Source organism: Xyrauchen texanus, chromosome 9 (genome assembly GCF_025860055.1).
Source record: "Xyrauchen texanus isolate HMW12.3.18 chromosome 9, RBS_HiC_50CHRs, whole genome shotgun sequence".
Taxonomy (NCBI): Eukaryota; Metazoa; Chordata; class Actinopteri; order Cypriniformes; family Catostomidae; genus Xyrauchen; species Xyrauchen texanus.
The window spans coordinates 7953691-7966697 of record NC_068284.1 but is presented as its reverse complement, the minus strand read 5'-3'; the positions used below and the strand labels follow the sequence as shown (position 1 = coordinate 7966697).

General features: G+C 46.4%; 5 non-coding genes across 5 annotated transcripts; all 5 read left to right on the top strand.

The window, feature by feature from the left end:
• Positions 1-9342: 9342 nt before the first annotated feature.
• trnam-cau (transfer RNA methionine (anticodon CAU)) lies at positions 9343-9414 on the top strand. Its single transcript has one exon. It is a non-coding gene; the product is annotated as a tRNA-Met (tRNA).
• Positions 9415-10370: 956 nt separating this feature from the next.
• Positions 10371-10443, top strand: trnar-ccu (transfer RNA arginine (anticodon CCU)). The gene has a single exon. It is a non-coding gene; the product is annotated as a tRNA-Arg (tRNA).
• A 6-nt stretch (positions 10444-10449) lies between these two features.
• Positions 10450-10521, top strand: trnam-cau (transfer RNA methionine (anticodon CAU)). Its single transcript has one exon. It is a non-coding gene; the product is annotated as a tRNA-Met (tRNA).
• A 1238-nt stretch (positions 10522-11759) lies between these two features.
• trnar-ccu (transfer RNA arginine (anticodon CCU)) lies at positions 11760-11832 on the top strand. The gene has a single exon. It is a non-coding gene; the product is annotated as a tRNA-Arg (tRNA).
• A 6-nt stretch (positions 11833-11838) lies between these two features.
• Positions 11839-11910, top strand: trnam-cau (transfer RNA methionine (anticodon CAU)). The gene has a single exon. It is a non-coding gene; the product is annotated as a tRNA-Met (tRNA).
• Positions 11911-13007: the final 1097 nt, after the last annotated feature.

The following is a 13007-nucleotide window of genomic DNA, read 5'->3' as shown; positions in this document are numbered from 1 at the left end:
CCAATTGGAAAGTAGAGTATTGCAAAGAAAGCATGATGTGCCTGTCACCAAGAGGTCAATGGATCAAAACCATCCATTACCCAAGTAGTTTTTCATCAAAAGCATCCTCTATGAGGCCTTTAACATCATTGAAACAGCCCCAGTAGCCTAATGGATAAGGCACTGGCCTCCTAAGCCTTGTGAGTTCAAGTCCCATCTGGGGTGAGTTTCAGCAGAGTGGCGCAGCGAAGCGTGCTGGGCCCATAACCCAGAGGTCGATGGATTGAAACCATCCTCTGCTAGCATACACTTTCTTATTTACACACCCAGCTACTTATTACACTTTCTTATGTACACACCCATCTCCTTGAGAAAGTAAAGCTAAAACTATGCAAGACTTAAACCCAAGTGGTTTTCAACTGAATGTAAGTATGAAAATGGACAAAAAATTTATTTGAACTGAAGTTTTGTTGAAATCAACAGAATACTTGGAAAGAAAACCAAATGATAAAGCTGAGTATTGCAAAGGAAGTGTGATGTGTCCATAACCAATAGGTCAAAGAATCGAAACCATCCACTGCAAACATCTACTCGCTTATGTAGACACCCATCTCCTTGAGAAAGTAAAGCTAAAACTGTGCAAGACTTAAACCCAAGTGGTTTTCAACTGAATTTAAGTATGAAAATGCACAAAAAATTTGTTTGAACTGAAGTTTTGTTGAAATCAACAGAATACTTGGAAAGAAAACCAAATGACAAAGCTGAGTATTGCAAAGGAAGTGTGATGTGTCCATAACCAATAGGTCAAAGAATCGAAACCATCCACTGCAAACGTCTACTCTCTTATGCAGACACCCATCTCCTTGGGAAAGTAAAGGTAAAACTGTGCAAGACTTAAACCCAAGTGGTTTTCAACTGAATTTAAGTATGAAAATGCACAAAAAATTTGTTTGAACTGAAGTTTTCTTGAAATCAACAGAATACTTGGAAAGAAAACCAAATGACAAAGCTGAGTATTGCAAAGGAAGTGTGATGTGTCCATAACCAATAGGTCAAAGAATCGAAACCATCCACTGCAAACGTCTACTCTCTTATGCAGACACCCATCTCCTTGGGAAAGTAAAGGTAAAACTGTGCAACACTTAAACCCAAGTGGTTTTCATTCAAATGTAAGTATGAAAATGCGTAAAAACATTGTCTGAACTGAAGTTTGTTAAAGACAACAGAATACTTGGAAAGAAAACCAAATGGAAAGTAGAGTATTGCAAAGGAAGCATGATGTGCCCATCACCAAGAGGTCAAAGGATCAAAACCATCCATTACCCAAGTAGTTTTCAACTGAATGTAAGAATGAAAATATGCAAAAACATTGTCTGAACTAAAGCTTTGTGGAAAGAAAACCAATTGGAAAGTAGAGTATTGCAAAGAAAGCATGATGTGCCTGTCACCAAGAGGTCAATGGATCAAAACCATCCATTACCCAAGTAGTTTTTCATCAAAAGCATCCTCTATGAGGCCTTTAACATCATTGAAACAGCCCCAGTAGCCTAATGGATAAGGCACTGGCCTCCTAAGCCTTGTGAGTTCAAGTCCCATCTGGGGTGAGTTTCAGCAGAGTGGCGCAGCTGAAGCGTGCTGGGCCCATAACCCAGAGGTCGATGGATTGAAACCATCCTCTGCTAGCATACACTTTCTTATTTACACACCCAGCTACTTATTACACTTTCTTATGTACACACCCATCTCCTTGAGAAAGTAAAGCTAAAACTATGCAAGACTTAAACCCAAGTGGTTTTCAACTGAATGTAAGTATGAAAATGGACAAAAAATTTATTTGAACTGAAGTTTTGTTGAAATCAACAGAATACTTGGAAAGAAAACCAAATGATAAAGCTGAGTATTGCAAAGGAAGTGTGATGTGTCCATAACCAATAGGTCAAAGAATCGAAACCATCCACTGCAAACATCTACTCTCTTATGCAGACACCCACCTCCTTGAGAAAGTAAAGCTAAAACTGTGCAAGACTTAAACCCAAGTGGTTTTCAACTGAATTTAAGTATGAAAATGCACAAAAAATTTGTTTGAACTGAAGTTTTCTTGAAATCAACAGAATACTTGGAAAGAAAACCAAATGATAAAGCTGAGTATTGCAAAGGAAGTGTGATGTGTCCATAACCAATAGGTCAAAGAATCGAAACCATCCACTGAAAACATCTACTCGCTTATGTAGACACCCATCTCCTTGAGAAAGTAAAGCTAAAACTGTGCAAGACTTAAACCCAAGTGGTTTTCAACTGAATTTAAGTATGAAAATGCACAAAAAATTTGTTTGAACTGAAGTTTTGTTGAAATCAACAGAATACTTGGAAAGAAAACCAAATGACAAAGCTGAGTATTGCAAAGGAAGTGTGATGTGTCCATAACCAATAGGTCAAAGAATCGAAACCATCCACTGCAAACGTCTACTCTCTTATGCAGACACCCATCTCCTTGGGAAAGTAAAGGTAAAACTGTGCAAGACTTAAACCCAAGTGGTTTTCAACTGAATTTAAGTATGAAAATGCACAAAAAATTTGTTTGAACTGAAGTTCTCTTACGAGAGGTTCTCTCGTATTGCGTAAGCTAGCTTACGCTACGGGAAAGATTCATCTTTTCTGAGATATTGAAGCCAAAAAATTATCCTTAATTTTTGTATCCATTGTCAACGCAGTGCGGCAGCTGCAGACCTTGAGCGGGCTAGCTAGCGAGCTCATAGGTTGCTCTGCGGCAACTGCTGCAGCCTATAGACGAGCTTGGGCGTAACTCGCATCCAATGAGAGGCGTCCGCGCTCACTGCATCAAAGCCCGCCAAAAGGGCGTGACTAGAGTGCATATAAGTGTAGTTCGTAGGCTGGAACCCTGATTTTCATCTCTTCAGCGAAGCTCTCCGCATCGCTGACCTGGAAGCCGCGTCGCCGTTTGAGGGGCATCTAGCAAGCGTGGACAGCGCTAGAAGAAGCCGGCCGTCTCAGCCACCTTCAGCCATCCTGCGAAGCTACGCCATCCGACGACGTATCCTTTTATTAAGCAAGCTAGTTCTCACGAACTATTCACAAAAGAGTACGAGCGTCTTTTTCAAGATGCCTCGCTCCACTTGCGCCTCATGTCGCGCCCTTCTCAGCACAGGAGACCGCCACATCATCTGCGCTCTCTGCCTGGGACTGGGGCACGCAGAGCTCGCCCTCACTGAGGGCGGATGCGATTTCTGCGAGGAGCTACCGATGTCGACCCTGCGGGCTCGACTCGAGCGGTCAAAGCAGAAACCGCCACGCCGCTTACCCTCAGCCGCGCAGGAAGAAGCGCCGCTCACAAAGGCTGCCGGAAACTGTGGTTGAAGCGACTGCCTCGCCGAGCATCTCCCTCGAGCATCGCTTTCACCCTCCCCGCCCCGGACGCCAGCGCAGTTGCCGCCGAGCGGCCGCACTGCTGCCATCTCGGATGACGAGCGGAGGATAAGGGCTGCTGTTCCATCATGGCTTCGGACAGCGAGGAGTGGACAGGCTCCCAAGCCTCCTCCTCAGCCCAGGAATCCAGCAGGACCCGCGCCGAGTCGAAGGGAGTTAACACGCCTCCTCACACAGGCCGTCGACCGCCTCGGGCTCGAGTGGTCACCGCCCCTGAGCAGGCACCCAACAGACTCGACGGCTGCTTTCTTCAAAGCCATCGCCGCTCTACACCCGCTGCCCGGCCGCTCCCTTCCTGCCGGAATTACATACGGAGCTTGCAAAGTCGTGGAACGCTCCGTTTTCAGCCAGGACCCGTTCACACGTCTCCACCTCTCTCGGCCGGTGGACGGCGCCACTGAGAGAGGCTACTCCTCCATCCCCCGGTCGAGGACTCGGTAGCAGCACACCTTTGTCCGCCCTCCGCGAGATGGCGTTCCAAGCCTGTGCTCCCGTCTAAGGCCTGCAGAGCGACTTCCGCCTATGTTGGCCGCGCCTATTCCGCCGCCGGCCAAGCCGCATCTGCTCTGCACTCAATGGCCATTTTACAGATCCTACAAGCAGACCTTCTTCGGAGTGGGATGAGAAAGGCAGGCACCCAGAGGCTGTTACTGATCTACTGGCGCGACAGACCTCGCCCTTCAGGCTACCAAAGCTGCAGCCCAAGCTCTAGGGAAGTGCATGGCCTCGCTGACTGTGACCGAGAGACACTTATGGCTAACACTAGCCGACATGGGAGAAGCAGAGCGCTCCACGTTCCTCAACGCACCGCTCTCTCCAACCGGTCTCTTCGGCTCCGCGGTGAGTGGCATTGTTGACCGCTTCTCAGAAGTCCAGAAAGCCACCCAAGCCATGAACCTCTTCCTGCCGCGTCGCGCTAGCTCCTCTGCAGGCCGCTCACGTGATCAGCCTCCTGCACGAGCCTCTTCACAGCGCCCAGTTCAACAATCTCAGACTTCTCAGCGTCGACAGGGCGGCCGCCCTCGATCAGGCTCAGACAGCCGCCGCAGACCGCCTCCCCGCGGGCCTCGATCTAAGGTAACGCTGAAACCCGAGCAGCCGAAGTCTTCCTAACTGTGTTGAACAAACGACGGCTCAGTCCCGCCGCGCCGGACCACTGTCAAAGCTTTACCCCCTGTCAGTCCCCTTCTCTCAGGCTACTACAGTGGTGAATTTAGCAGCCAACAAGCCGGTGACACTGCCCGCTTGCCTGCACTCAAACGCCGTTTTCACGGCGACCCAAATAAATCTTGTAAAGAGCAAACATGTCTTATGTGTAGAAAAAGTGCCCACAACCCAGTGTTCGCCCCTACACACAAGCATAACACATCCCGTGCCCCTATCAGAGCACGCTCTCATAAAGCGGTTACGAACCGCTCGAGCGCTAGAGTCAATAAATGCGCCCACAAATGCGTGCGCGCGCCCATTCTCTGCCCGCTCTGTTACACGGCCAGCAACCATTCCTCTGTGTGTAAGTCCCGTGCCCATGACTATGCTTGCGCATCACGTAACAGATGTGACTCTTTCCCCATTCATTCCAATCGGGAAGTCACTCACAAAACAGCCTGTTCATGCTGTCTGCGAGCAATCATGCATGAACACACTAAACGCGCTCACACATTTTGTTCAGCTCTGTGTGCGGCAATCAGAGCGAATTGGCCATTCACCCTCTAGCGTTACGCTTCAAAGCGTGGGAAGCTATTCCAGGGATATCCAAGTGGGTGTTAAGCACAATACAACAGGGCTATTTGCTACAGTTCGATCGCCGCCCCTCGCTTCAGAGCTGGCTCGAAACCACTGTGAACACGGAAGCAGCGTGCATGCTTCGTTCAGAAATAGCAAGCCTTCTGTGCAAAAGGGCCATAGAAAAGTGCCACCCTCTCTGAGCGAGTCGGGCTTTACAGCCGTTATTTTCTTGTTCCCAAGAAAGACGGCGGCCTCAGACCCATATTAGATCTCAGGGTTTTGAACAAGGTGCTTGCAAAAGACCGTTCAAAATGCTTACAATCAGGAAACTCCTCGCGCATGTGCGCCAGGGGACTGGTTTATTTCTCTCGATCTGAAAGATGCATACTTTCAGATTCAGATAAATCCCGTCACAGGCCATTCTTGAGATTTGCCTTCGACGGCCAGGTTTATCAATACACCGTCCTTCCGTTCGGCCTGTCCTTAGCACCTCGTACTTTCACGAAGTGCATGGATGCGGCGCCGCACTCCCTGCGGAGTCAGGGTTTGCGAATTCTGAACTATTTGGACGACTGGCTGATTATGGCTCAGTCACATATGGAGCTTCTGTCTCACAGAGCAGTTCTCCTCAGCCATCTGAACAGTTTGGGTCTTGCAGTCAATTGGACCAAGAGCTCACTACAGCCCAGTCAGACCATTTCCTTCCTGGGAATAGAACTAGACTCCGTGGCAATGACGGCTCGCTTATCTACACAGCGCGCGACGCCGTGTTCAGCGACTAGCCGCATCTTTTCAGATGAACAGCCTCACGCCTCTGAAGAAATTCCAGAGAGTGCTAGGTTACATGGCCTCAGCCGCAGCAGTACTTCAGCTGGGTTTACTGCACATGCGCCCGCTTCAGCATTGGCTAAACACCCGGCGTCTCGCCGGGCTTGGGCCACAGGCCGCCAGCCCATCAAGGTGACTCAGACCTGCATATCAGCTCTGCAGCCCTGGACAGTGGCCGAATGGTATCAGCGGGGAGTGACAATGGGAGCTGTATCTCACCGAAAAGTCATCTCGACAGACGCGTCCAACACGGGTTGGGGCGCGGTCTCGCGAGGGCTCTCCGGTTTTCGGCCTATGGTCAGTTCAGGAAAAGCTCCTTCACATAAATTGTCTGGAAATGATAGCGGTCGAGTACGCGCTCGTGCGCTTTCTCCCGGTCATTCAGGGTCACCACGTCCTGGTCCGTTCGGACAACAGATCTGTGGTATCCTACCTAAACCGTCAGGGCGGTGTCAGATCCAGGAACCTCTTCCATCTGACAAAACGCATACTGAGTTGGTCCCAGTGCCACCTGCGCTCGCTGAGGGCGACGCACGTGCCAGGCCACCTGAACGACGGCCCGGACAGACTGTCCAGAGACAATATTCCCCCAGGGAATGGTCCCTGCACGCTCAAACAGTCCAGACGTTATGGCACCTATTCGGCAGAGCAGAGATAGACCTCTTTGCGTCCAAAGAGAACTCTCACTGCCCAGTATTTTTCTCGAAGCGAGGACGTGCTGGCCCAGGACTGGCCCAGACGCCCGCTTTACGCCTTCCCTCCCGTCTCGCTATTGCCACAGGTAATGCAGAGGATCAGGAAACAGCGTCACTCGGTGCTCCTCATAGCCCCGCGTTGGGAGAATCAGACATGGTTCCCGGAGCTTACGCAGCTGTCACTGACAGCGCCGTGGCCCATCCCAGTGAGAGCAGATCTCCTCTCTCAAGCTCGCGGCACAATCTGGCATCCCCACCCAGAGCGCTGGGCGCTGCATGCGTGGGTGATCAACGACTACCCGTCGCTCTGCCAGAAGGAGTAATAAACACCATCATACACGCTAGAGCCCCTTCCACGAGAAGACTCTATGCGTCAAAATGGTCTGTGTTCTCAAAATGGTGCACCGACAGAGACCTGGACCCACGGACATGTGGGGTGTCGTCGCTGCTCGTATTTCTACAAGAGCTGCTGGATGAGGGCAGATCCCCATCCACGCTCAAAGTGTATGTGGCGGCCGTTGCGGCGTTCGCTGAACCCCTGCACGGCCAGTCATGGGGTAAAAACGAGCTGGTCATCCGCTTCCTCAGGGAGCTAGAAGGATGAACCCCCGCGCCCCCATCGGTTCCTATCTGGGATCTTTCTATAGTTCTCGAAACTATGAAAGCCCCCCTTTCGAACCACTTCAATCCGTGGATTTGAAATACCTTTCACTCAAAACCGCTTTTCTGACTGCCCTGTCATCAGTCAAACGTGTGGGAGACCTTCACGCGCTGTCTGTCAGCGCTGCGTGTCTTGAGTTTGGACCAAGTGACTCCAAGGTCATTTTAAAGCCTAGACACGGCTATGTTCCCAAGGTGATCGGTACTCCTTTCAGAGCACAGGTCATTTCCCTATCGGCGCTGCCAGCACCGGATAGCGAACGCGACGCCAATCTCCTTTGCCCGGTCAGAGCACTGAGATTGTATACTGCACGCTCCGCTGCTTTCAGACGCTCCGAGCAGCTTTTCGTTTCGTTCGGAGGGCGCACCAAAGGTCTCGCCGCCTCGAAACAGACACTATCTAGATGGATAGTGGACGCTATTGCTGCTGCATACGGCGTCAAAGACCTGCCATGCCCGTTGGGCATTAGGGCTCACTCCACTAGAGGCATGGCATCCTCGTGGGCATGGTCCAGCGGAATTTCCATTCACGACATATGTGTGGCAGCGGGATGGACTTCCCCTCCACCTTTGTCAGATTTTACAATATGGAAGTGCCCGCTCTGCAGGCAAAACTACTAGCGGTTTAATACGCTACAGCTCCCCTGGTGAGCTGCACTGATGGGACACATTCCACACAGACCGGCACCGCCGCTCTGTCGTTCCCGTCCTACTATGTGCTTATGTATTACACAATCAATGACCCGCATTCTTGCCGGCCAAATATTATTTCCCCACTCATAAGGGCTCCCCGGGTCCCCCTTAATTCCCTGGGGCTTATACAGTGGATGCTTGGCGCGCACGGCGTTGACAATGGGTTCCCGTAGCGTAAGCTAGCTTACGCAATACGAGAGAACCTCTCGTAAGAGAACGTATCGGTTACCTAACGTAACCTCGGTTCTCTCTAGATGAGGGAACGAGTATTGCGTAGCCGGCCGTGCTTCGCGCCACGAGCGACTTTTCGCTTCAGTCAATGAAAACCAGGGTTCCAGCCTACGAACTACGCTTATATGCACTCTAGTCACGCCCTTTTTGGCGGGCTTTGATGCAGTGAGCGCGCGGACGCCTCTCATTGGATGCGAGTTCGCCCAAGCTCGTCTATAGGCTGCAGCAGTTGCCGCAGAGCAACCTATGAGCTCGCTAGCTAGCCCGCTCAAGGTCTGCAGCTGCCGCACTGCGTTGACAATGGATACAAAAATTAAGGATAATTTTTTGGCTTCAATATCTCAGAAAAGATGAATCTTTCCCGTAGCGTAAGCTAGCTTACGCAATACTCGTTCCCTCATCTAGAGAGAACCGAGGTTACGTTAGGTAACCGATACGTTTTCTTGAAATCAACAGAATACTTGGAAAGAAAACCAAATGACAAAGCTGAGTATTGCAAAGGAAGTGTGATGTGTCCATAACCAATAGGTCAAAGAATCGAAACCATCCACTGCAAACGTCTACTCTCTTATGCAGACACCCATCTCCTTGGGAAAGTAAAGGTAAAACTGTGCAACACTTAAACCCAAGTGGTTTTCATTCAAATGTAAGTATGAAAATGCGCAAAAACATTGTCTGAACTGAAGTTTGTTAAAGACAACAGAATACTTGGAAAGAAAACCAAATGGAAAGTAGAGTATTGCAAAGGAAGCATGATGTGCCCATCACCAAGAGGTCAAAGGATCAAAACCATCCATTACCCAAGTAGTTTTCAACTGAATGTAAGAATGAAAATATGCAAAAACATTGTCTGAACTAAAGCTTTGTGGAAAGAAAACCAATTGGAAAGTAGAGTATTGCAAAGAAAGCATGATGTGCCTGTCACCAAGAGGTCAATGGATCAAAACCATCCATTACCCAAGTAGTTTTTCATCAAAAGCATCCTCTATGAGGCCTTTAACATCATTGAAACAGCCCCAGTAGCCTAATGGATAAGGCACTGGCCTCCTAAGCCTTGTGAGTTCAAGTCCCATCTGGGGTGAGTTTCAGCAGAGTGGCGCAGCGGAAGCGTGCTGGGCCCATAACCCAGAGGTCGATGGATCGAAACCATCCTCTGCTAGCATACACTTTCTTATTTACACACCCATCTCCTTGAGAAAGTAAAGCTAAAACTATGCAAGACTTAAACCCAAGTGGTTTTCAACTGAATGTAAGTATGAAAATGGACAAAAAATTTATTTGAACTGAAGTTTTGTTGAAATCAACAGAATACTTGGAAAGAAAACCAAATGATAAAGCTGAGTATTGCAAAGGAAGTGTGATGTGTCCATAACCAATAGGTCAAAGAATCAAAACCATCCACTGCAAACATCTACTCTCTTATGCAGACACCCATCTCCTTGAGAAAGTAAAGCTAAAACTGTGCAAGACTTAAACCCAAGTGGTTTTCAACTGAATTTAAGTATGAAAATGCACAAAAAATTTGTTTGAACTGAAGTTTTGTTGAAATCAACAGAATACTTGGAAAGAAAATCAAATGACAAAGCTGAGTATTGCAAAGGAAGTGTGAGGTGTCCATAACCAATAGGTCAAAGAATCGAAACCATCCACTGCAAACGTCTACTCTCTTATGCAGACACCCATCTCCTTGAGAAAGTAAAGGTAAAACTGTGCAACACTTAAACCCAAGTGGTTTTCATTCAAATGTAAGTATGAAAATGCGCAAAAACATTGTCTGAACTGAAGTTTGTTAAAGACAACAGAATACTTGGAAAGAAAACCAAATGGAAAGTAGAGTATTGCAAAGGAAGCATGATGTGCCCATCACCAAGAGGTCAAAGGATCAAAACCATCCATTACCCAAGTAGTTTTCAACTGAATGTAAGAATGAAAATATGCAAAAACATTGTCTGAACTAAAGCTTTGTGGAAAGAAAACCAATTGGAAAGTAGAGTATTGCAAAGAAAGCATGATGTGCCTGTCACCAAGAGGTCAATGGATCAAAACCATCCATTACCCAAGTAGTTTTTCATCAAAAGCATCCTCTGCTATGAGGCCTTTAACATCATTGAAACAGCCCCAGTGGCCTAATGGATAAGGCACTGGCCTCCTAAGCCAGGGATTGTGGGTTCAAGTCCCATCTGGGGTGAGTTTCAGCAGAGTGGCGCAGCGGAAGCGTGCTGGGCCCATAACCCAGAGGTCGATGGATCGAAACCATCCTCTGCTAGCATACACTTTCTTATTTACACACCCAGCTACTTATTACACTTTCTTATGTACACACCCATCTCCTTGAGAAAGTAAAGCTAAAACTATGCAAGACTTAAACCCAAGTGGTTTTCAACTGAATGTAAGTATGAAAATGGACAAAAAATTTATTTGAACTGAAGTTTTGTTGAAATCAACAGAATACTTGGAAAGAAAACCAAATGATAAAGCTGAGTATTGCAAAGGAAGTGTGATGTGTCCATAACCAATAGGTCAAAGAATCGAAACCATCCACTGCAAACATCTACTCTCTTATGCAGACACCCATCTCCTTGAGAAAGTAAAGCTAAAACTGTGCAAGACTTAAACCCAAGTGGTTTTCAACTGAATTTAAGTATGAAAATGCACAAAAAATTTGTTTGAACTGAAGTTTTGTTGAAATCAACAGAATACTTGGAAAGAAAACCAAATGACAAAGCTGAGTATTGCAAAGGAAGTGTGATGTGTCCATAACCAATAGGTCAAAGAATCGAAACCATCCACTGCAAACGTCTACTCTCTTATGCAGACACCCATCTCCTTGGGAAAGTAAAGGTAAAACTGTGCAAGACTTAAACCCAAGTGGTTTTCAACTGAATTTAAGTATGAAAATGCACAAAAAATTTGTTTGAACTGAAGTTTTGTTGAAATCAACAGAATACTTGGAAAGAAAACCAAATGACAAAGCTTGAGTATTGCAAAGGAAGTGTGATGTGTCCATAACCAATAGGTCAAAGAATCGAAACCATCCACTGCAAACGTCTACTCTCTTATGCAGACACCCATCTCCTTGAGAAAGTAAAGGTAAAACTGTGCAACACTTAAACCCAAGTGGTTTTCATTCAAATGTAAGTATGAAAATGCGTAAAAACATTGTCTGAACTGAAGTTTGTTAAAGACAACAGAATACTTGGAAAGAAAACCAAATGGAAAGTAGAGTATTGCAAAGGAAGCATGATGTGCCCATCACCAAGAGGTCAAAGGATCAAAACCATCCATTACCCAAGTAGTTTTCAACTGAATGTAAGAATGAAAATATGCAAAAACATTGTCTGAACTAAAGCTTTGTGGAAAGAAAACCAATTGGAAAGTAGAGTATTGCAAAGAAAGCATGATGTGCCTGTCACCAAGAGGTCAATGGATCAAAACCATCCATTACCCAAGTAGTTTTTCATCAAAAGCATCCTCTGCTATGAGGCCTTTAACATCATTGAAACAGCCCTAGTGGCCTAATGGATAAGGCACTGGCCTCCTAAGCCAGGGATTGTGGGTTCAAGTCCCATCTGGGGTGAGTTTCAGCAGAGTGGCGCAGCGGAAGCGTGCTGGGCCCATAACCCAGAGGTCGATGGATCGAAACCATCCTCTGCTAGCATACACTTTCTTATTTACACACCCAGCTACTTATTACACTTTCTTATGTACACACCCATCTCCTTGAGAAAGTAAAGCTAAAACTATGCAAGACTTAAACCCAAGTGGTTTTCAACTGAATGTAAGTATGAAAATGGACAAAAAATTTATTTGAACTGAAGTTTTGTTGAAATCAACAGAATACTTGGAAAGAAAACCAAATGATAAAGCTGAGTATTGCAAAGGAAGTGTGATGTGTCCATAACCAATAGGTCAAAGAATCGAAACCATCCACTGCAAACATCTACTCTCTTATGCAGACACCCATCTCCTTGAGAAAGTAAAGCTAAAACTGTGCAAGACTTAAACCCAAGTGGTTTTCAACTGAATTTAAGTATGAAAATGCACAAAAAATTTGTTTGAACTGAAGTTTTGTTGAAGTCAACAGAATACTTGGAAAGAAAACCAAATGACAAAGCTGAGTATTGCAAAGGAAGTGTGATGTGTCCATAACCAATAGGTCAAAGAATCGAAACCATCCACTGCAAACGTCTACTCTCTTATGCAGACACCCATCTCCTTGGGAAAGTAAAGGTAAAACTGTGCAAGACTTAAACCCAAGTGGTTTTCAACTGAATTTAAGTATGAAAATGCACAAAAAATTTGTTTGAACTGAAGTTTTGTTGAAATCAACAGAATACTTGGAAAGAAAACCAAATGACAAAGCTGAGTATTGCAAAGGAAGTGTGATGTGTCCATAACCAATAGGTCAAAGAATCGAAACCATCCACTGCAAACGTCTACTCTCTTATGCAGACACCCATCTCCTTGAGAAAGTAAAGGTAAAACTGTGCAACACTTAAACCCAAGTGGTTTTCATTCAAATGTAAGTATGAAAATGCGCAAAAACATTGTCTGAACTGAAGTTTGTTAAAGACAACAGAATACTTGGAAAGAAAACCAATTGGAAAGTAGAGTATTGCAAAGAAAGCATGATGTGCCTGTCACCAAGAGGTCAATGGATCAAAACCATCCATTACCCAAGTAGTTTTTCATCAAAAGCATCCTCTGCTATGAGGCCTTTAACATCATTGAAACAGCCCCAGTAGCCTAATG